This window comes from Mycteria americana, chromosome 9, assembly GCF_035582795.1.
Source record: "Mycteria americana isolate JAX WOST 10 ecotype Jacksonville Zoo and Gardens chromosome 9, USCA_MyAme_1.0, whole genome shotgun sequence".
Lineage (NCBI taxonomy): Eukaryota > Metazoa > Chordata > Aves > Ciconiiformes > Ciconiidae > Mycteria > Mycteria americana.
The window spans coordinates 29,620,466-29,644,776 of record NC_134373.1 but is presented as its reverse complement, the minus strand read 5'-3'; the positions used below and the strand labels follow the sequence as shown (position 1 = coordinate 29,644,776).

At 40.1% G+C, this 24,311-nt stretch overlaps 1 long non-coding RNA gene across 1 annotated transcript in view; it reads left to right on the top strand.

The window, feature by feature from the left end:
* The window catches only part of LOC142414588 (uncharacterized), a 203,273-nt gene that overhangs the window by 127,560 nt on the left and 51,402 nt on the right, over positions 1–24,311 (top strand). The gene's annotated exons all lie outside the window — the stretch shown is intronic.

The following is a 24,311-nucleotide window of genomic DNA, read 5'->3' as shown; positions in this document are numbered from 1 at the left end:
TTAATGTATATTTCTGCACTTGGCTCTTAATTTCCTGCACTTTATCCACTGTACATACCCACTCCCTGCCAAAATCATCATTTTGCATTTTAGTCTGAATGGTTTCAAGCTGGTTAGGTTTCATTCCCCTGCTTTCTGGGAAATAGCGGGGGAGAAAGCTACTTTTCTTTTAATGTTGAGAGAATAACTACAGTACTTGAAGCCTATAGTGAACTAAGTGGGAAAAGTCATCATTATCACACTGAGTCCCAATTTTAACATCTCGTGATTTGTCTGAAATTCAAGATATGCGGCAATCAGCCTTCTGTAGTTAAGCGGTTTCAGCAAGCTTTCCATAGTGCAAAATGCAAAAGAATTGCGACTCCTGGGCTGAACAGTTTCACAAAGAGTTCTTAGGGGTTTTGTCCGATTCCTCAGGAAGCTAAAAGCTGAAATAACACAGTCGACACTGACAGCTGTGAACTACTTCAAAAGGCTTAAATTTAACATGACAAATCTTAAGGTCCTTAACTTAGTGCTGGCTCACACAACTCTTGCACTCTCCTCAGTGGAAGGCTGTAGTGGAGCAAGGACTGAGTTTGAGCAGTGCTCTTCGTATGAAGGCTCACAGACTGCTGCCCTCGGGCCGTGGTCAGATGCTCAGTAATCCGGGATGCACAACTGCACAGCTGCGTGTTTCTGTCAAACGAGGCTGAGCAGGCAGCCCAGTGGTCATCTCAGCTGGTGCCAGTGATGGGTGTCCCAGACTGCTGCTTCCTGCTCTCTCCATCTCCTGTGCCCTTGTGGCTGCCAACACTATGGCACTGTAGAGAAGTTTGCTGATGGCCCCCTGAGGGGCCCAGCCTTCTGTTCCTGAGGTTCAGTTCCAGCCAAGGGAAAGCCCTAGACAATATTATGCCACTGGAAGGACTCTGCTTGCCCCTTGCTTGCCCCATGCTCTCATCATTGTTCTGCTCCATGGGCACAGTCTGCAAGCTTCTCGCACACCTCACCCTGGGTCACCAGGCCTCAAAGTCCTAAAATGTCACCCAGCTCCTCTCCTTACTCTTCATGAGTGGGGGAAGCCTTCATGATGCCCTCTAATGTCCTTCCCTCCAGAAACACTAATGAGCGCTGCTTTGCTCTTTCCGTTGAAGTTCATCTTTACCATCTCTAGAAACTTGCCCCTAGTTTGAGACTCGATTAATGGCTATGTTGGAGGAAGGGGGCTGAGGAAGGGGAGGATGGTTTGAACACTGCTTTGCTATGTGTTTTGGTATGTTCTGTGTAGCAGAAATAGAAAAAGACTTGTTTGATATTTGTGCCTGCTTTTGCTATTTGAAACTTGCTGCCCTGTGGTTGGGTGTGAACTGCCTGGAGCAAAGGACAGGGTTCTGGGCTAGGGAAGAAGGAGACCAAAGTGGTGTGAAACGCTGGGAGAAGGAGGGCCCACAAGACCAAGCAGGTGCTGGCCATGTGGCCAGAGGCACTCTCAGAGACACAGGGCAGGAGTTCAACACTCAGAGCACTGAGCAGAGACCATGAAGCACAGCTGGCTGATGTGGGCAAACCTCCCTCACTTCCCATGGAAGCAGATGCCACCAAAGGACTTCATGAAAGGCAGCTCACATGGTCTCCACGGTGGGCTGGTGATGTACAGTAGGGACTACATCGAGTGAAAGACTGGTCCGCTCTATCCATGCATGCCACCAGCCATTCAGAGCAGAGAAAATTAATGCTTATTTCAGAAACGGCGCTCTCTCCTATTTCCCTGGCTGGAAGTGATCACCAAATTTGACTCTGCAGACAATTTCTGCCTCTCTCAAATCCTTGTCTTTTGGCTAGTTTATGAGAACATTTTTTGCCAACTCTAGCTGCACAACAATCAGAGCTACAAAGATTGATTGGCTTTTCAGACCAAATGACTGGATTAACAGTAGATGAACTGTAACACAAGCTGCCGTGTCTCTTGCTGTGCTGCTCATTCTGTTTTCTGAAACATGCAAACCTCAGGCCGTCCATTTAGCAAGCTGGTGCTAAAAACTTCACTGCACTCAAGCAAAAGATAATTTTTTTGGGTTTTGTGTGGACATTAGAAAGTAAGACCTCCAGTTATAAGTCTGAGACAACTGCTAATAGTGACTTCCTAGTGAGGCAATTTTCCTTTGATGAAGGAGCTCTGTGCCTAGATTGGCATCCTTTTTTTTTTCTCAGGGTGACTGTCTGATGCAGGGACAGGCCGTTTGGGGACGTATTAGACACAACAGCTCAGCAATTAAGATATCTGACTGAAAACCCAAAGTACGAACCCAGAGCTCACCCTGGCTGTGCACCACACGCTACCCCCAATGTACCCAGCTATAAAGAAGTGTCCAGGCATCTGAGCTAGAGAGTCACGGCTGGCTGGACGTGCTGCCAGTCCTATCAGTCCCTTCTGTGCTGTTGGCTGCAGATACTGGCATGCCCTGGCCACGATGATAGAAGGGATTTTGATGAACTTTATGTCAAATGTTTCTTCTCTGGTATGGAAAGTATTAACTTTCAACTCACTCTCCATTTGCCTGTTAAAGTGACAGGGTTATTTTTTAATAAATATTTTCCTTTGGAGGCAAATTTGTATCATCTATATGGTTTTTGATAGATTAAACTTCCCTCTCTTATTTTCCAAAATCAGTTACAACATTAGGAGTAAAGGTTGCACACATTTATAACCATGGGTTCTTGGAGGATGCAAAGCAGCATAGGCCTGTGAAATCAGGGAGTTCAAAGCTATTGACTTCAGTAGGTTTTCAGTATATAAAAAGAAAAGTGCATAATTTGGCCATAAGAAAACAAGCGCAGGTGTCAGTACCTTTTATATGGTATTAGGACATTTATATTCATAGTAAAAAAGGTAAAGGAAATGCACTCTACCAACAGCCTATTGCACCAGATATAAATTATGTTCAATTAAAAAGCTTGTGTTTTTTTTAAAAAGAAGAAAAAGAAAAGAGAAATTACATAAAACATAGTTTCTTTTCACAGCCCAGAAAAAGGGCATGGGATTCTTAAAAAAACAATTTGCTGAAGACTCATTAGGCCAAAGCAGCTCTTGGAATTCTGCCTCTGGCTCTCTAATGATCCATGAAACTTGAATTCAATAAAAAATGATTTAACTGTAAAGCAGTTGAACTGAGCTGACTTTTGCTTACTTGGGTATTTTTTAAGCCCTTTGTTGTGTAAATAATATTTGTTTCTCTTGGAGTTAAAAGATTTCCATAGAAATATTACCCAGATGCTCTGAGATAGTTTGCAGCTATATTGACCTTTGTGCTTTTTTTCCACTGATGGTATCACCTACACCCAAAACCCAATAGCACTAACTTACGGGATATGCACAATGAGGCTGCTAGTCTTGGGAGACTTTTGAAAGCTCATACATTAGACTCTCACTTTCCAATCCATTAATTCTGCTGTTCTCTGCCTGTTGGGAGCTTTGTTGTGTCTTGTAAGAATAACAGATCACTGTTGAAGTTTTAAGATCTGTTACCAGGAGAAGCTGCTGTGCAGACAGTCTGTCTCCACTAGCCTGGCATTTCTGGCTGCCAAACTTTCTTTTTTTTCCCCCTTTTTTTTTTTTTTTTTTTTAAATAAAGCATTATTTCCAAGAATGGGCATAGGAGATTTCTCTTTTTCTCTCGGGCTTGGACTGCACTGAGTGATATTTTATACACTGACCTGCCAGAGGATGGCACAACGTGTTGGAGTACTGCACCCACCACTGGAGAACTCGGCCTGATTAAACTTGCATGACTGGAGTTGCCCTGCAGACCCCTCTAGGCAAATGTCTGGCAGCAGCTGACTTAGCATAACTTTGCACAAACTCCTTTACCCTTAGGAAAACTCCTCCTGGAAGAGAACCAGTGTGAAATTTCCTGGGGCAGATTTACCTTAGGGCAAAGGATTATGTCTTGTGGCTGCTTTGCTTTTCCTCCCTGGGGACAGCTGGGACCTTAATATCTACGCGACTTGTGCTGCTCATGGCATTCAATGTGTATAAAACTACTGCTGTGGTTTCCTAATTTGCACACCATGTAGACCTCTTCCCAGAAAACTGCATGATGCTCAGAGACTGTGCAGTGCTATGGCGACCATATCATGGTAACCGGGTCGAATTTGCTGCAGATCTGAATCTCTGGACCTGCCTTGGCTTCCAGGGAAGCATTCCAGTTTATGGCAGAGGGGAACTGGATTTCATATGCCTGTACTGCCAGCCTGACTACATATTTGGTGAATATAAAGAGACCTAAGTGTAACTTATCCAGGCATTGTTACAGGATTTATCATTACAGAAAAGGTAATGTGTAGAAATCAGTGTGTCAGCTGGTGTAAGAAACCTATCTAGTAGAGAACAAGTGCAAAATAGTTTATTAGACTACTGCACACAAAGGCATTCTCAGTGTAGGCTAAGAAAACCCTCATGGCAAGTTATTGCAGAATACCTTGTGGGCTGTAAATCCACATCTATCTGCACACTAACTTCCCCATCCATCCACATGAGCCCATTGCACATGCCACTGATTTTAGAGCAGAACTCCCCACTGACTTTCATAAACATAAAAATCAATCCCCCGATTTTCCCTCTTTGGAGACCATTCTCCAGATATGGCATATACCTGTACTTTATTCTTATTTATGTTTCAGCTTAGTGTGGTATAAACTACCTTCCATCCAGGGATCGCTAAGCACTTTACAATCTTCAGTTAATAAAGTCTCAAAACACAGGTAAATAGTCACATACCAAAAAACATGCTGGGTTTGTGATTACTCAAAACAGTCTTACGGTGAGTCAATGTGTTTATGTTCTTCACTTCTCTCCAAATTCTGACATTCAGAAAACATTAAACATTCAGATTAAATATTAAAATATCCTAATTTTTTTAAGTGAAAGGGGGCCAAGAGAGGTGAACTGCAGGCTAAAAGCATGCACGTGGAGAGCTACAGAGGGCCAGCTAACATGCAATAACTTGTTCTTATGTCTGACCCCAAGTCAGTGCAAATCATTGTTTGTATCTGATGAGCCAAGGAGATGGCAGAAGTATGTTCATGGTAAATACATTTCCAAATCTCTCATATCATTGCCATTTATCAGTTAAAAGAAGAAAAAAAACACAAAACAAAACCAAACAAACCTGCCTCTACTGAATTGCATTGTGAATAGAAGTAATATAGTTTGGGGATTTTCTATTAAAGCAAAGAGAATGGATGTAATAAAATATAACACTGCAAAATTCCAGAACATGGAGGTGACCAGGCAGGGCTTCTCCTGATTTATATCCATCTAAACTTATCCCTGCTGAAGACCTTAATGAGGTAAACTGCTGAGATGAACACTGATCTTAGCCTTGTCTTTCACCCAGTGTGTTTGTACTGGGAGGGAGGGGGGGAGATTTCAACAACTCCCTGTTTCACCTGTGGAAATTGGGAATTCTTCCATCACCATCTTCAAGGGCTGTCCATATCAGGTTGGTTATGCTGCAATGGTTTAGCTATCAACTACTCTGTCCATTAAGGCTGTGCCTAGACTCCTGCTGCCTTATTTCTTCTGTTTCTGTTCTGTGAAATAATGCTGGATGTTGGATTGGGCAAGTGAAATATCTGTACGTGCCTATGTCTACACACAGGTCTAGTAGTCTAGTCATGGCTGGATTTCCCATCCTGATTTGGGAACTGAGACATGTTGCAAGGTCCTGCAATTTAGATATAGCTGTGCCCTTGCATTTCTGCTTACCACCTTCACCTTGCAATTTATTTTGTATGCTACCCTACATCTTTCAACTACTAATAGGCTTCATTCACTGCTAACTTAGTTTGTAGCTGAGCAAAAGAACAAAAAATATAAAGGTACAGTTCTCGGTTATCAGTGGTTTAATAGTACAGTTATATTAAGGCATTAAATATCTTCTACCCTTCATAAATATCTTCTAGCCTCCACACTGTTTTAGATGATTTTCACTGTTTTAGATGAAAAAATGGACGGATTATAAAATTTGTAGTGTTCATTATATTTCTAGTATTTTATTTACTATCTGGAACTGCTCCCTGCCCTCCTTAATATCTTTGCTCACTCCCATGAGGAAACAACTCATTTTGGGTGCTTTTCCTGTTTTCTTCACAGTATCCTAACAGTGCTGGTATCGTTCTGCCTTTTCTTTACATGGCTCTCCAGGGTCCAGGACAGGGGAAGGAAAGAAATTCAGGCACAAGAAACCATAATAATTACACTTGTGCTAAGGTTCCCTGTGATAGACTGGAACTGCTTCAGAGATCATCAGAGCCTATTATTCATGTGCATTTCTCATGGGATTCATTTAGATCTGGAGGACAGCAACTCATTCGATATGTTTTTATTGAAGGTTTATTCTTGACTCTAGCTTAGGCATAGATCCTCACTAAACTTTTGCATTGTGCAAATCCTTTGTTTGAATTCACTTGCTTTAATTAAGAGTCTATAGGTTGGTGCTTAAATGCTGATTTCAGCTTGGCTGCTAACCTATACTAATGTATAAAGCCTGAAGCATTTGATAGTTTTTGGGTGTTTTCCAACAGTGTCCCTGAAGATATCCAGCTGTTTGACCAGAAGACTCATAGAATGGCTAGAAACCAAAGATCCAGGAGATTTTCTCCTTGACCTCTTAACACATACACAGGTAAAACGAGTAAATTTCTGTACCTTTACAGTTTGGGTGATCAGATCTCATTTGGCCAAATCTAAGATGTAACAACTATGAATTTATTCCACAAGAGGGAAATAACCTTAAGCAGTGATGCTTCTTCTTCACCTACCCATTACAGAAAGAAGAGAGAATTTTCCTATAGAAATGGAGCTCACCTCTGAGGAAAACAAATGTAATCCTTTATAGAGATGGGTGGACACTGAATCTTACTCTATGCAGTCTCCTGATCTCAAATCGATTGCCAGACTTACAGCTCTCTGTTTATATGCAGGGTGTCCCAGGGCTCTAGCTTTGGTCCAAGTCATGGAATGCGCTGCCAGATATAAAACTATTAATTACATGGTCATGACCACTCAAGATTGCTGGTATTATGATAGTAACAGTATTGAAGCTGATGGAAATTCTATCTGGTAGAATTGAATCATCGATATTTCAGAGGCTGCATGCTCTTGTTTTAGTTTCTGCAGTGTGCTGATGGGTTACATTTTTAAATTTGAATCCTCCACTTGTGAAAGGAATGAGTGATACTTTGACAAGGTTCTGTAATTTGACCAAGCATAAATCTTGCAGCACTTTACGACTACACTTCATTTTATGTTATACAACCTTTTTTTTCTTTTCTTTCATAAATAAAGTTTTGATACACTTTCTGGTTTGGGGAGAAACACATCCTCACGGTCTTCTTCCACAGCCCAAATCTTTTTCATTTACTTACAAAGATGTTTAAATGATGGCCCTTCCCTCTCCCTTATTGCTGTTGATTTTTTCAAAAGCTATCCATTACATTCAGGATCCCTCCCTTTACAGCCTCATTAGCAAACTTTGCAGAATCAATTAAGAATGGAATTCATCACTTTGGTTTGAGTCTAGGCTAATGAGGTCTAAAGCCCTGGGGCTATTTTTGTTTTTCATGGCAAATCAGTTTATTTACTCACTTAACTTTGTAATATATATTTTTGTAAGAACTACAAGGGACATATTCATAATACCAAGTTTTAGACATCCTGCTCTATTATTTGGCTGTAGAAGGTGATTATGTTGATTTTAGATAGCTACAGTTGTATGCTGTGAAAACTTCTTTTTAGTTTTACTGACTGTGTGTTGCTGTTTGTAAGTCCTGTTTGTCATTGACATTTTAGATCATCACATGTAGGACAGGGTCCTTCCTCAAGGAGGAGAAAGGGTTTTGCTGTGAACAAAACGTCTGAATTCCCTCCTATCAACTTCAGCTCATGGAAAGTGCATGTAAGTCATACATACCAACCCGCTCCCAGGACTGGCTGTAGCTTCAGTGACGACTGGAGGAGAGGGAAAAGATTTGAAGAAGACAACAGAGTGTCTCCCACTCTATTGTGTGATACCGTGCAGATGATGCATCAATGAAACCAAATGAGACTCCCTCAGTCCTCTTCTGCCCACATGAAAACATCCCCCTGAATTGCTTTCAGAGACATTTTGCAGGGATCAGGTTTACAGAGTCAGGCGATAGTGCATAGATGCTGGGGGGTTGGCACCTGCAGCAAATGCCTTAAAAAGCGTTTTGTTCACATTGCCATTTTTTGGAAGCCTGAGACAGCACAGGCATCTATGTTTGCAGGACCAGAGAAGGGTCAGTATTAGGACTGTACAAGATAGTAGGAAGTTTCTTTACCACCTGTACCTTGTACAGTCCTCAGGTTCAGTGGACCTTACAAATATTCCCAAGGTTTTATTTCCCTTGTATATATTTCCTTTTTTTTTTTCTCTGCTGGTTATTTGATTTTAATCAAAGAACTATGTTGGCATTAAGAAGCTCCATCAAAACAACTGTGAAAGCACATCATAGTAACAACATCTGATTGTACTGGGCCTCGGGTGGGCTGATAAAAAAAAAGCCTGCTTCTTGTCACTGGAGGTGAAAAATCACTGTTTCAGCTTTCCATACAAGGTAGGATTTTTTTAATTACTTCATCTTGTGATACTCCTCTTCCTAGCAATACTAAAGGGAAATAACTGGTCAAGGATGTTTAGGAGATTTTACCTTCTTAAGTTTGTGTTAACTAGTGGATGTCATAGCTCTGCTGAAAGAATTCAAATTTCTTTAGAGGAGGAATCTGAAAGGGACTTCTTTTATTCATTTGTAATCATTACTTGGTGACACAGATGAACAGAGAAGTCATATGTGAGATCTCAGCCCAGCATAAGTTGCTAAATGTCTTCTCAGAGTTTCAACAGAAATAAAACATCATTCTTACATAGCACATTTCTTCCAAGGATCTCAAAGCACATTATCCAGAAGTTCAATATCACTACCTGTATTGTACAGATATTAAAAGTAAGATGCAGAAAGAGTAAAGAGTAGAGCCAGAAATAATCTCAGGACCCCAGAATAAATCATGTTAATTTAATTATTTTGGGATACTCAAAGCAATTGACCAGTTTGGAAATCTAAATTCTGTATTCTTGCTGCAATGCCATGAATCCAAGGTAAAAGAAGGGGACAGGCAAATTACTACAGTTCTCCTGCATCCTTATGAGCTTTCTGGGTATGCTTTGCCTGTGGGATCAATCAGAAGTCAGTTGTACTCATGCTCTAGTGAGACACTTCGGTGCCTGAAGCTCTGGGCCCTTGTTGTCCGGGTATGCCTTTGCAAAATGCATTAAGATACACAGGGATTCTTTTTCAAAGAAGGGGATGCTGTCTAACTAATCACACGTGGGAGACTGGAGTGGAAATAAACTTAAGACCCTCTCCAGATGTCCAAAAAATAAATGCATGTCTCTTCCTTGCACTTGACAAAACCAGGAAGTATAAAAGTAGATTTAAAATATCAAACCAACATAAAAGTCTCTAACATTTTTTAAATCTCAAAAATTGTTCTCATGGGTGATCAGTAGAAGTTGTTACAAGTTCACTTCTCCCAGTATCCACCATTGTCTCATTTAAAACAGTATCAGAGATAATGTTCTGTCTTCTTAATTTACTCTTCTCTAAACATGCTGAGCAAGTAACTCTAGATTGCTCTTCACCCTTGAAAAAGTAAAAAGATAAAATAAAAAAAAGGTATGAGGGTGTGTTACTAGTTGTTGGGAGCTGAACACCTACAGCTGTCAGGATCAACATTGATTAGCATTCCCATGGTACCAGGAAGCTTCCAATCTGGAGCTATCATATCTGTAGTCTCCTTTTTAGCCTCATTTTAGTCTCACGTATTTCATTCAACAGATGGTTTCTTGGCAGGAAAATTCCTTAAAGCAACATTAATACCTCTGTTATGGGAGTGGTATAATATTTGTTCAATTATTTAATTCTCTGTGCAGAGCAATAACGTGCTGTTCTGCGGTGGGTAAGCAAAGATTTTTTCAAAACAGGAGTCAGCAGTACTGCTCAGGCAGAGCTACAAGCATTTTTGACTCCTGTGCCGTTGGTATGAAAAATCAGATGGGTAGCTTTAATGGAGAGAAATCTGTCTTATGGTTCCAGAAGAGAGCCTGGGAGTCAAGTTGTCTGCCAGTGGGGTTGTTTGTGACAATGAGCCCTGATGCCTTGCATAATTATTTTTAAGAGCAAACCATAAAAGTCAAAATCTTTGGTCCATATGTAGTTCCCCCCATTCTTTTTAAAGGTCTTTATGTGAGACAGCATGGAAGGACAGCTGAGTGAAGTTGTCAGCTTTTGGCATGGTTTTAAAAGCAAATCTGAACTTTCTTGCACATAAGAAAGATGATGCCATGCAGATTATGTATCTGGGTCTCTTTGGACTGTCAGTCTCTCAATTCCTCAAACATTAGATGCTTCCATAGTCCCAAGGTCCCTGGTAAGTGGCCTTGATTAAAAGCAAGAACTCACAGAAATGTGTTGCAGAATTGATGCTTGGCACCATGGAAATAACAGATCTCTTCTCAAAAGTTCCCATTGCATCTGGTAGTACCAGGCCTTCATAAGAAAATAACAGGACTGGGGGATACCTGGGACAGTCATATGGTATACCTTTCTGCCCCTAGTTTACACTCCTTGAGAATTTTGAGGCCTGAGCATGACGAACATCACTTACAAAAAAATGTATTTGTCCTTCTGTGCTCTAACCCCACGTACCTGCAGAACCTGGGTATGATTTCCAGAGCCTGTTTTTCATTACATTGGTGCTTTTGATGCATGGCCAGGCTATTTCTGTTTACATTTACATTTATAAATTACCAATGCAATTTACACATGTACAGACCTGATTTATGCAGCAGAATCATGTTTATGGTCATGTTTGAGCTATCATTTCCTAAAAGTTAACAGGAAGTATTTGGCTGCTTTATGAGATCCCATATAAAAGCTGATACAAAGGCTGGCAATGTGTGAGCGCTGACATTACTTACATATATATATATATATGGCCATTGTTAAATTAACAACCTTTTTATTTATAATACTATTATAAGACTGATATGTTTATATCCATACTGTCAATGATAACCTTCCTGCCTTTATTTCAGCCTTGGCTGGTAATATTTATATTAGGCTTTTATGTCAATGTGTTTTCAACGGCATTGTTTTCAACACACAAAGCAACATTAGGCCTGCAATATAATTCATAACATTTTGATATGGATTTTGCATCTCTCCCTTTACTGTTAACACAAGTGTAATTTACACCTTTTTTTCACTGGAAGGTTTTTCTGACGTTTCAGAGCCTCAACATCTGTTTCTCAAGATACAAAAGTTGCACTTGATGAAAGCCTAGCTTTCAGATTAAAAAAACGTCTGTGTTATCAGGCTCCTCCAGGTTTACCATAAATAGAAATACCCTTGTTTTCTTCAAACATGCATGAGAGAGACAGTCCCTTTATCATCTAGCATACCTCTAGTCTAACAAGGCAATAGCTTAAGTATGTGACATCCACTGCTGAAATAAGACTGAAAATCTATTATTATTATTATTATTAGTAGTAGTAGTAGTAGTAGTAGTAGTAGTATTTCAATGGAGTTTAGAAGAGCTAGCTAGTATTTTCTGAATGATTGACTTTTTGATTTGCTGTCCAGACTGAGGAAAGAGGAAATTTCAAACAAAGTAAAGAAGATGATCTGAGTGTCTCTATGAAACAGTAAAAAACCCCAACAATAAAAAATTCCTCCCTCCAGTAAAATGCAAAGTCAAACTAAACCAAGCAAATAAAAAGAAAGCCCTAACTTTTTTCTTAGGTGAATGAAAATACTTCTCTGATTTCAAAATTATTTCCAGATCAGGATCTGATTGTGGAAGATACTATTTAAACCTATGCTACAGCCTCATCTTAATAAATTTAGTTTAAATAGATGTAAACAGATGTGATAGATTTTGGAGGCCCAAGGTCATACATCAGATATATAGATGGGCTGAAAAAAGAACAGAAGATAATTTAATTATCTAGTTGCCTTCTCCACCGGTCTGTGCTGTAAGATTATTAGGCATCCTATGGGAATGCAGGCTGAAGAATCAAGACTTTGATGTACCATGAGTTGGATGTGGACTTGAGGTCTTACAGTGAAGTAGGAAAAGAGGAAGGATTTAGCGAGAGGGAGAAGGGCTTGTACAGAGAGGACATCAAGAATTCACACAGAAGCATGGGTAGGAGGTGATGATTATAGAGGTTAGGCCCTATGCTGAGAACTAGATTTTTGGGTGTGGAAACCTCATGCAGGTGTCAGAGGGAGACATAGAGAGATGGGAAATATAACTCAGTAGGGTCCTGATAGTGTGGATGTTGTAGACATATGGATATGGGAAACAAACAGGGCCTCCAAGAACAGGTGAAGTGGCTCAGAGAACATGAAGGAAGGATGGGGGAGTTACAAGGTGCCCTTGAACAGAAGTTAGGGTACTACATGGGCGGGTTGTGAGAAGCGGATACAGAGATATGACTGGGTCCCAGTGCTTGATCTACCAACTTTATGATGCGTATATGCCTGCAGGCTCAACCCAGAGAAAATTATGATTTCTAATTACAGAAAGGCTAAAGGGAGATATTTAAGGAAGCCAGTGACTTTATAAGGAAGACAAAGAAAAGTAAGGAAATGCTCTGAGTCACTGCTAAAATTTACACTGAAACATCTTTGAATGATTTTTGCAAAAGTCAATTCATGTTTGTCCAATCTTTCCTTTATTCCTTCTTTTGTCTAGTCAACAAATTCATGTTTTAGTGCTGACCTCTAGCAGACCTCACAGGATGAATGTGATGCCTCTAACTAGAGGCATCATACCACTTGCCTGACTGCACGACCTTCTGCTGAGGAGGGTCTCTATATGCAGAGCATATACATTGAAATAATTGCTTTGCTGAAGACAGCGGGAGCTTTGCCAATGATGTCAAAGGGGATAGGATTTCAGCCAAACCATTGGAGTAATGTAATCTGGCATAACTCCATTAAAATCTGTGGAGCCACTTGAATATACATCAGCTAAGGATCAAGCCAATAAAATACATATTAGTCAGCATAGTCACGTAGGTGTTTAAAAAAGGTTATGAGGAAAAGCAGCAGCATATGATACCTGTAATTTTGATTCATACACATACATATAAGTCCTAAGGGAATTTGGATGGCTATAGATTTGAACACACCTTAAACTAAAATGACACCGAGGCTGAGCTGAGATTTCACGGAGCTGTGTTCGCCCTAAAGGCTTAGACTGAGGCAGAAGAAAAAACCAAGGAAACAAAATATTTTAAAAACGGTTTATTCCTAAAGCTCTTTTTTTTCAGTTATTAGAGAATGATGTTTAAAGAGTATATAGTAATATAGAGGGTAAATATACCTGGTGCTTTACAAACAGGTGACTACATGGAGGCTATTTTAGTAGGTTATGGAAAACTAGACGTCTTATTTTTCAATATTTAGCAGGGGATCCAAGGATATAGACAAAGTAATATCAGATTCCATTAGTCGATGCTTGCAAAATGCAAAGTGGTAGTTTCACACAGGAAGAGGCTGATGAGAACAAAAGGATTTCAGATGAAGTGGAACATACGGCTGCAAAACAGATTTCTATAATGAATTCTGAGGGGCGCATCTGTTATTATCTACGTGATATAAAATTGCTCTTTTTGTCTCATTTCGCTCAGTTGCGCAAGATGCAATCACATCAAACAGGCACGTTCAATAAAACTGTGATCTGACTGATTAAAATGAACAGCAATCTGTTTTCTTCTGACAGTCGCACAGCAACTTGAATAACAAGGGCTATGAACATGGAATTGAATAGCCACTCAAAATTGGTATTAATGTTCACGAGTGCTGTTAAGGCATTTGACCAAATCTGTCCAGCCAATGAAATAGCAACCCTGTATCATTAAATCATTTAAACCACAAGTCATTTGTGAGGCATATTTGATAGCATAATGCTGTTCCTTGTCGCTTCCAAAGCCTTCTCCCAAGCCACCTCGTTGCTTTTCTATGCAGTATAAATACTAGCAAAAGGAAGTGTTCTGGGAAGGAAGGCGTGGTCATCTGTTAGCGAGACTGTGAGAAGTTTCCTTTGGCAGTAGCAGGAAGAGGGTTTGGGCAGAAAGAGACATCTTGGGGGAGTCATTTCACTTACCTCCAGCATGTAGCCTAAGCTTTCTGTTCACTCCCTGTCTAGCTGAGAGAGAAGAGAGTGCCCTTCCCTTCCAGAGAAAAAATCATTCTACTTGTCCAGACACATATCTGTGGTGGGAGACTGAATTTCCTTTTGAGACGTCTCCTGCTGAAAATATTAAACCTGCTCAAATCTGTGATTTTTGTCATTTGTCTACAAAAAACAGCCTAACTGATTAGTACCACTGAAATATTCAATTCTTCTGGCTTGGAGCAGGCAGCCTTAAGCTCTTTTATTGTCAAGCATGATGAGGTCTAATACAGTAACCAAATGGTCATATAAATCTACCTGCTCTGATGTTAATGTGAGATAGCTGACATTTCTATTGATTGTAGTATTCAATGTCATAAAGTGGCAAATTTGATGCCTGTTTTGTTGTCTACTCCAGATGGTACTGTTTCTTCTCTTTAAGTGTCTCAAACCCACAAAGAGCTTTCAAAAGGGCTTCAGAAGATTTCTAGCATGAATACAGTAGGTAAATATTCCTATTTGCACTCCCTTTTCTTGTGGTTTTGAAAATCTATGTTAGCTTGCAAAATACGTTACAATATGGAAGTAAATTGAAGGGAGAGGGCAAAAGCAGAGTGAATTCATTCATTCTCATACTCTTTTTTAGCAGTAACTCTCTGGTTCTGTATTAAGACCTAAAATATTAAGCAATGAGGATAAATTTTCAGGTCAGATGTTTAAGGCATAAACAGTATATAGCCCCCAGATCATGCAGTCATTTTATATGTAACTTTTTGCTCTTTTTTTAGTAGGCATCAATGTTCTATTGAGGAAAAAAAACCACTTAAAAGAGCAACTTAAATGTAACATGTCTGTAGATGGTACAAATTTACTTGACTGACAGACAGCTAGAAACAATAGGTCTGAGGAAAATAAGCTTCCTCATGTGTCTCCGTTTAGGGTCAAGTCTAAGACCTGTGGGCTATGGGACACTCCCCTCCCCGCCCAGCCCTGCAAACATTTTATGGAGCAAGGACATTGGTTGGCTTGGCTTTCTTACCAAGACAAATACTTTTGTTGCTGCCCTATCCTTCATCCCCTCCAAACCCTACCACCAGGACTGTTGGAAGAGAAACCCACGTCTGTAGAAGCGGGACCTGTTTGTCAGTGGTGCTTGTTCTTGCTCGGTACTTATCCTCCTCTTTATACATCCATTAGTAGGTGCTACTGGGAAAAGGATACTGGTGGACCTTTCCTCTGATGCAGGATAGACCTTCTTTTTTTCCTGTGATGGGAATAACAACTTTAAAGGGCTTCATTTCACTGTAAGCTTTGAACCCAGGATGACCTTAGTTAAGCTCTGAAAAGAAGACATTCTCAGAACAGCAAATATTTCTCCTTGTGTGCCTTTCACACGACAATTTTAGGCTAGCATTTCGGCTTGGAGGAAGAAAAATTATTGAGTTGCATTTCATGTGGTCAAAGTCCCTGGTTTTCTCCTTCTTCTCTCTATTCTTTTGATAGAAACTTCAAGGCTGTGAAAATTGCTTGGCAACTATTGTCAAGATCTGTGTAAAAGCTGTCATGGCACATCGAGGGACTTTTGGAGTTTCTTGCCTGCTGGCGCAATTAGATTATGAATGAGCCAATTGTCAGGGAAATTTTGAAATGTTTCTGTGACGGCTTCTCATCTTGATGAGCCTTTCATGAAAAATAAGCAATACGAGTTTCTCAGGAGTAAGGGGAGTAAAGAGGAAAGCTACAGGTGAAATATTTATATCCACTAAGGATTTTGTTTATAAAATTAATTAAAAAATGACACTTTCCTGAAAAAAGAGAGGAACCTACTTACTACTCCCTGCACACAGGACAAGATAACGCAGTGAAGCATCTAAAAAGTCCGTGTTCTCTGTAAATTAGTAATAGACTATAATAGAACAAAATTGGCTGGCATGCCTAAGTCCATGGAAAGCCAGTGGGGATCCAACTCCAATGTACCCATTGACACCTCTGAAAATAAGAGCTAGAGGCTTTTGTTCCCTGTATGGATTTAAATTGCCTATGTTTCTGTCCTTATGTGGAAGACAGGCTGAAGTGAAAATAAAAGTATTGACTATGTATCTATTTTAGACCTGTATATCAATTCATAATATCAGCCTTTCTTAGCATTAGTATGCAGTTATTGAAAATTGTGCAACTGGTGAAAATTGGTCACAGATAGAGTGGCCCTGCATCCTCACTCCTATTGAGGGAATGGCCGCAGTGCAAGTTCAGCATGCTGTGTCTGACTGCTAACCCATCAGTACGCTCCAAATAGCTCAGAAATAGTTTCAGCATGTGCTGCTTCACGCACACAAAAGAAAGATATGGGCACTATATAAATGACTTATTGGATGGGTACGTGCGTGTGGGGACAGATACAGAGGTGTTTAGGAGAAACTGTGAGGATAGGTCAGTGGAATGACTCAGGAGATGGCTTTGGAAGTGCTGAGGAACCGGCAGGAGCAGGTGATTGCAGTGGGCAGTGACACTGGACGTTGGTGCACAGGCAATCTGCCTCCGATAGTTCCCGTGCTCACAGAGTGGCCCTTTCCTTTTCCAGTTTTTAGCTTTATGATTTGCTTTGGCTTCTTCTGGGTCATCACACAGTGTTATTTGCTATGTCTCTAATCTCTCTTATTAAAAATTGTGCTATTGATCACCTTCTGCTGCCATTTTTATGGGCTGTCTTTAGTCTCTTCTTTTTGTGCTCCACTGATATGTGATGCCACATCTGTTTCTCTGAGCAAAAAGATACTGGACAGAATTCCTGCAGTCGCAGTAAACTTGAATAACCTTTAGCCATTTTTCCTAGCTATAGTTCATCATTACATGGGGAAGCTCACAAAAGGAATTTTTAAAATGGGACAAGTGGAATTAGCGTAGAGGATATTCTGTTCTGTCCACAGTGCCACTGAAACTGTCATGTACTCGTAAGCTTCTGTAGTGCAGTAAACACACACTAGAGATGGTTAAAATCAGTGACAGCAGTTTAAAAAATAAAGAAGACACTTGTCCAGAAAATTTCCATCTTCTATCCATATTGTCAAAAGCCATCTGAGATAAATAATCAAATACTGAATATACTTTATTCATAAGCCCAAAGCCAGGTCTTGTGAAGAGATGTTCTCTATAAGAATTGTGGCAGACTCACCTTTTACTCACTGTGGTGTCAATCAGGAACAGCTCTATCCAGGTGACAGTCTCCCTTGAGCCCCCCAGTCTGAGTGTTGTTAGCTTCTTTCAAATCCTTTGTAAATGTTATCTTGTTGTGATATCTAAAACTCTTACAGACAGGCAGGCTGTGTAGCGGATACGGCCATGTCACGCTCATTATTATGCCCAACTAAGCTGATAGTATCCTACTGTTTCCTTGAACTCTGTCTCCACCCCTCTGCTATCTATCACACACATTTTTGTTGCGGTTTTCTACAATGTCTAGCATCAAAAAGCTTGTGTCTAAGGATCTACCTGGCATCAGTAATAATAATAAAGATGAAAATAAGACTATTTTGACATCTCTCTGATTGTCTTTCTGTCAGTGAAAAAGAAAATCTTGTCAGAATATGTGATCCAAGGAGATGGCAGGCACTCCAAAATGAGAGAAAAGCATATTTAATAACTTAATGAGTATTAATCCTGATGTAAATATCTTCAAGTCAAATTTTGACTTTGCAATTCTATTGAAATCAGTAGGCAGAGGGAGCTTAGTTATGTTGGTCCCTTTTTATCTTCTTGTCTTAATATCTTTGACAATTAATATACACAAAAAAGACTCATAAGGTGTTTTACAGACACCAGTCTCCCTTTACTTTGGATCTGCTCCCTACACTATGTGCTGTGTAAGCTAAGTGTTTACCATAGCAACCTTCAGACTAGTCAATTACCAGACACAAATTCTGGGAGAAATACTACAATTATTCAGAAAGGATTATCAAACATTGTGCATTCTTGTTCCAAACACAGTAATTATTCAGATACTTAAACTGCAATCTTTTGTCCATTAGATGATACAGCATACACCTTGTGGCTACAATTTTACTTTTTTAAGTCTCAGATCATTAATCACTTCATTTTACCTTGACCGTGATCGTATTTCTCTTCCTCCCACCCACTCACTGGAAAAGGTTTTTCTGATTTCGCACTAAGAATTACATTAGTGGAATAATACATTAAATGGAGTGTGGAGATCAGTTGACTTCCTTTGAAAATGGTACATCCCAATCAGATACATTTCTTCTGTGGTCATTTATTCATAGGCTAGGGTGTGGATAAGAGCGCAATGCTTAATGGAACTGGGAATTTCTGATTTAAGTTCATGTAGATATTCTTTCCTGAGATAGACATAGAGTGACGCATTTATGGGGTAAAAGAATTGCGACAAAAAGGGAAAAGAAGAGAAGAAACAAGTTCAACAGTGAGGAAGATCATATTATTTGTTGCTAGTGATATTTTAAATACCGTTTTACAAACCATGAGGAAGAGATTCCTAAGTAAGATCTTATTCAGAAGTGCTCAGCTCTTCAGTCATGTGCTGTGTGAGGTGTTATACAAACATACATTTTAGAAGTTACAGATACACCTAAAGGCCTTGTGAGCTGGCATCTTACAGACCATGTCATGGTGCTTTCATGGCAGTCCAGCTAGAACTGGGGCTCTCTATATCTGTCAGAGAACGAGGCCTGTCTTTTTGTTTGTTGACACCTTCTGAGCAACTAGAGAATAACTGCTCTGAGATTTCATTGGCTAGCAATGAATGTATGTTAGCTACCATTACTTGGCCAAACCCAAGCACACGCATTTCAGTGGATGGAAGAAAGCAACCACTGCACACAATTTCCCCAGGAGTCCTTTCCACGTCTCTGCTAGCCCTTTCCACTAACTTAACGTTGCTTAAAACTGGAGTTCTTACATGATCTGCATTTAATCTCAGCAACATATCTCTTCAGCAAAGCCCTTAACCTTTGGATATTTTCAACTGCAAGTTGTCTGAAAGCTAAATGGAAAATTTGGCTTTTGCTTTAACTGTTGAATTGAAACATCCAAGCAAACTTTTGTGAGTTTATCACTTCCAAATTCAGAGTTTGAGTCCAGACGGTGTGCCTGACTCATCTGGTGTCACTTCTACCTACATTTGGATTAGCTAAATCAAGAATAGTGTGAAGACATTTTAGCATGTTGAATTTCTCAGGAGGAAAGAACTCATGCTCCAGCTTGGAATCAATGTAATTTCTTTGTTGTAGTTTTGCTGTTGTCTTTCCTTTCCCCAACCACAATTGCTACTAGCTGATTTACTAGTTTTCCTTGACCAGCAGTGGTGGGATTGACAGATTTTTTAACGTGCAAACAGCTCTTTGATCTGAGGCCAACCTTCTCTACAGAACCACAAAATCTCAATGTAGAGAGCGTTATCTCACCTTAGGCTTCTCCAAAAATAGAAGGCTACTGATGAAATCTTCATCAGAAGATTTCAAAACATTTTACAAGGGAAGATAAGTATATTTATAGTGCAAGTGTATTTATAGTCAGGAAAGACATCAGATTCTGAGACATCAAAACCAAATATAAATGTAAAGCCTTTTTAGAGAGATAGTGGGAAAACTTATCTTGCTATCTAATACAGCGATGCCCAGTTCTCTGTGTGATTTTCTAAGCCAAGAGTTCATTGCCTCTTTCCTGCAGCTGACAGCCTACTAGCACTGTCAGTCCTGTTCTCTTTTGTGCTCTGTTTATGCTGAATTTTCAACTGGTTGACCTAATCTAAGCAATGGGCAATTGTGCCTCTCCAATAGCATGAATAGTCCCAGCTGCTTGTGTAGATTAAAAGGTTCTGTGTAGGACATGAAATGCTGTAATGATATACCCTTTACCTCAACAGGCTACTGGGAAATCTGGACAGTCTGTGTCAAGACTTGAAGATATAAAGGCAATACTAAAAAGGAGCTAATGTTTTTGTGCACCTTAATTTTGGGCCTCCAGGTTGGGAGTCTTTTAAAAACACAGTCAGAGTCCAGCACAGCCAGTCACTTCTGGAAAATGAGATCACTCCAGAATGGCTTTGGTTAACCATTTTTCACCTTCCTGCCCTGCACCCCCTGTCCCAATACTTATCAGTAGTAGTTTTGGAAATGGTAGCAAATACCACCTTTGACTTTTGAACTTCTTTGGTCTATTTGGACAACCTTACTTTGTGATGGCATTAAGTTAAAAATAAAAGAACAACAAACAAAAAACCTAGTCACTTCAGGAAGAAATAAGACAGGGAAGACTGTTTATGCAGTCTCATGCATGATAATGATAATTTAGAATATTTAAATGCGCGGTCATCATGGTTTTTAAATTAAAGCTTTCCTCTCAAAACATCTTAAGTCAAGGGAGTGCTCTCAGGTAATAGTTTTCACTGGCTGTGCTGCTGACTTACATAATTTGGATGCTAATCAGAACAGAATGTGTTGATATACTTCTAGACAGTTTTTATTTTGAACCTTTTCTTTTCAATCAGGCAGCTGGAATATTCATTAAAAAATTTTAATTTCTATTAATTTCTTTCTGTTCCGTTAGCTTCTCTACTGCTGTGATGATTGTGGCTGTGAGGCATGAATATTACCTGAACTTTCTATGACCTAATCAAGCTCAGGTAAAGACAAAAACCAGGTCTAATTTCTCTTTCTTTGTGCTCTTAGAATTCAACTGGTATTTTCAAGGTAAAGGGGTCATCATCTCTTTTCTGCCAGGTATGCTTTTCTCTCATTCAGGTTGTGAATGCATTGTGAAAACTGAGCAAAATCAGATTCACGTTAAGGACATGAGCTTAGTCTTTACTTTCTAATCAGATAACACCTATTTGTGTATAGTGCTTAGAAATCAGAGTCATGGTTCATAGTTCTATTGTGTGAATGTGTCCAAAGGCAAAGAACAAAGACAAGTCCTTGCCACAGAGAGTGGTTTCACTTTTTATTGGATTCAAGGTGACAGAAACTATAGCAGACACTTTAAACTCACTAGATTCACTAGATTATTATTGGCAGTAGTTATGAAAAAGCAAAGTTTTCTTCACCTCTCCATGATTCTCCTTGCAAGGAACACTGGTTTTCTGGCCGTGATCACAGTAATGTATCTGTTAAAGCAGTAATTTTTATCAGTGATTAGATAACTAGGTATTGGAACCAAAGATTATTCTTTTTTTGCCAAGGAAGATACGAGACAAAGACAACAGAACCGTCAGCATTAGCTCAAGATTTCCTTCATACCAACCACCTAATACATTTGAGGCAGGACCTTTTAGGGGATGCCTTCCCCATATTAGGCTTGTCAAGTTTCATGCAAATTTTCTGAGACATACAGCTGTGCATGTGCTAACTCCCACCTCACCCCCTTGTTGCAGCTGGGGGAGGCACATTTATCTTTTACATGACGCTGTGGCAGGTCCAGCACCGTGACCTGCAGTACCAGGCGGTTGGCTGGTGGGAGTGCTGGCTGGGTAGCAGAGTGGAGAATGAAGGACTGTGGTGCTTTGATGCCTATCCAGAGGCTCTAGTGGACAAAATGTGATGTGTTTGTTATAATACAAATTTATATGATAAGCAACCTGACTGCTTTGAAAAAGAAAAAGATTAAGAAATTAATCCCACCTGTACACATGGGGTAAAATAATGGCTTAGTGCTTTCCTTTAGCTCTACCCTCATGCTCCTTCTCAACAAGGAACCTATTTCTATTAGCTAATACTCAGCCAAAGTGATATCTTTGAACAGTTTGATCTGCTTTGGATAAAGCTTACTAATGCCGGTTTGTTTTTAATTATATCAATCTTGTGTTCATTCTTGGTAATACCTTTTTTATTATTTATTTCAGCTTCAGGGGAGGACTTCAAAAGGGACTTGCTGGCTTCACCTCATCAGAATTTGGGTTGAGGACAGCCTACCTGTGAAGCTGTGTATCAGTGGCAAATGTAACCTCCCCTATCTGTTTCTGTTAAATTAAAACTTCAAAGTACTTTTCTTACATTACTGAATCTTTACCCCTTTGTGTAGGCTGTATGTTATGATTACTTAGCTTTAGAAACAGATGAACTAGCAACCTAAGTTCTTTTATTGATTTTTAACCTTAAGGGGAATCTTCACAGCATTTATCTTCAGTTACTATAGGGATCTACCTTAGATGCCATTCAAAAGCTCAAAGTCAGAAATTTCCTATAAATCAGTGAAGAGAGGCAGCCACCTCTGGTGCTGACAGTGAATTTTTAGGATACTGAAATTAGCTGTCTGAAGTGCAGAGTGTAGATATTATCAAGTATTTAAATAATTTGTAAAATGCTATTCACAGAAAGTTTTTCCTAAGGTCACCCAAGAAGCCTGTGGTATTGTGCAAAAATAAATGCCTGTCTCCCAAGTCCCGTGATTGCAGTCTAACATCTGGACAATTCATCTTCTGTGATATTTTTCAGGAAGAGTAAGAATAAAAGCATATTGCACTCCGTGCTTTTTCTTTTCTCTGTCAAAAAAAAATCACCATTATTCACCTTTCTAGCTACAGGCACTTCCATGCTGTTGAGGGTAAAACTCAAAGGTTTACAGCAGACAGAGGCCTGTTTTCTCATCCACTTTCCCACTGCATTAGGTTAGCTCAGAGCAAACAGGAAACTATTTTCCCTAATGAGCACCAAGGGTTGTAATTTAGTAATACAAAGAGCTTTGCCCTGTGCTTATGTTGTATTTCAATAACTCAGAAGAGCCTTTTTTTTACCCCTTAGACATATTAATCATGCTAGAAGATGCACTATTAAGAGAAAATCAGTTTATGTTAGTTATCAAAAATGGTTACAGTTATTAGAGATATGTTTCTCTAGGGGAAACATATAGCCTCATAGGCTTTTGGAAAGCTATTATTCTCTTCATATTCACTCCAGGTTAGCAGTGTGGGACTCTGGTCTGTGGCAGAAGACTGCACCTGAATTAAGGACTGCACCTGAACCAAGGGCTGAATTGACAGTTCTTTCCTCAGACACATATAAGCCTAAACAAGAGATCTTGGGCACTATAAATAACAAAGTTGAAAGTGTTAGTATAAAGAAGTAGCACATACGTGCACAGCAGTTGGCAGTCAGTGGAGCTCTGCAATCCGCCCTGTGGAGTGTACTCCATTTCCCAGGACTGTGACCTGCATTTTCAGGATGTTCCCGTGCTGCAGGTACACCTGCATTTGGGATGGTGTTTGAATGGATTGAGCCGGTGGGACCTGATGGACATCCAGCACTTTCTCACAACCTTATCCTGCAGTACTTGCTAAGATGTCAGATTGTTTAGTGCCTGTCCAGACAGCGCTGCAGCCTCCTGGAGAGGGCAGGACAGCCACCACTTTCTGTGACTTCTTGGTGCTGCTGGCATGGTGGGGTCTGTGCTCTCTAAGTGCAAGCGTGACCATTGTGCTACTCCTTGCCAGCCCCCTGAGGCTGTGTCTACATCTTCCCTGTCCCAGACACAGCTGTAGGAGGTGTCCCCCCCACAATCTGCCCAGAGCACAGTGCCCAGCACACATCTCCAACCCTGCTTTGAACTTTCAGGACTGAAAAGTTGCCACTTTTCAGTCTTTGCAGAGCTGCACCCAAAGCTTTTCTCAACAAGAGCGGTGGATATTTAAATGCAAAGATGAAAGGGACAGAGAGGCTGGCTGTGATTCACACACTAAGACCAGTCCCATGTTTTCTCACACAGGCTAGGATCTGGGAGATTTCCAAGGAAGAAGCTGGACTTTGAGGCATTGCTGAGGAGAATCCTAATGCAATTCAAATTATTTTCTATTAAGTCAATGGCAAATACCTGTTTGGTTAAAATGCTGGAATTCTGCCTGCACGCTCCTCTGCTGAATAAATCCTTGGGTAGTCTGCTCCAAACAGGTAACTAATCTTTGGATAATTTAGCTGCGTGAGAGTGCTAAACTAATTCCTATTTATTCTCATTAGGTTCCTGTGCTCTCCTGCCCACTTCATCTGGGCTGGAATCCAGCTGATGAGAGCTCAGAGAGGCAGAAGGTGGAATCCAGGTCTGA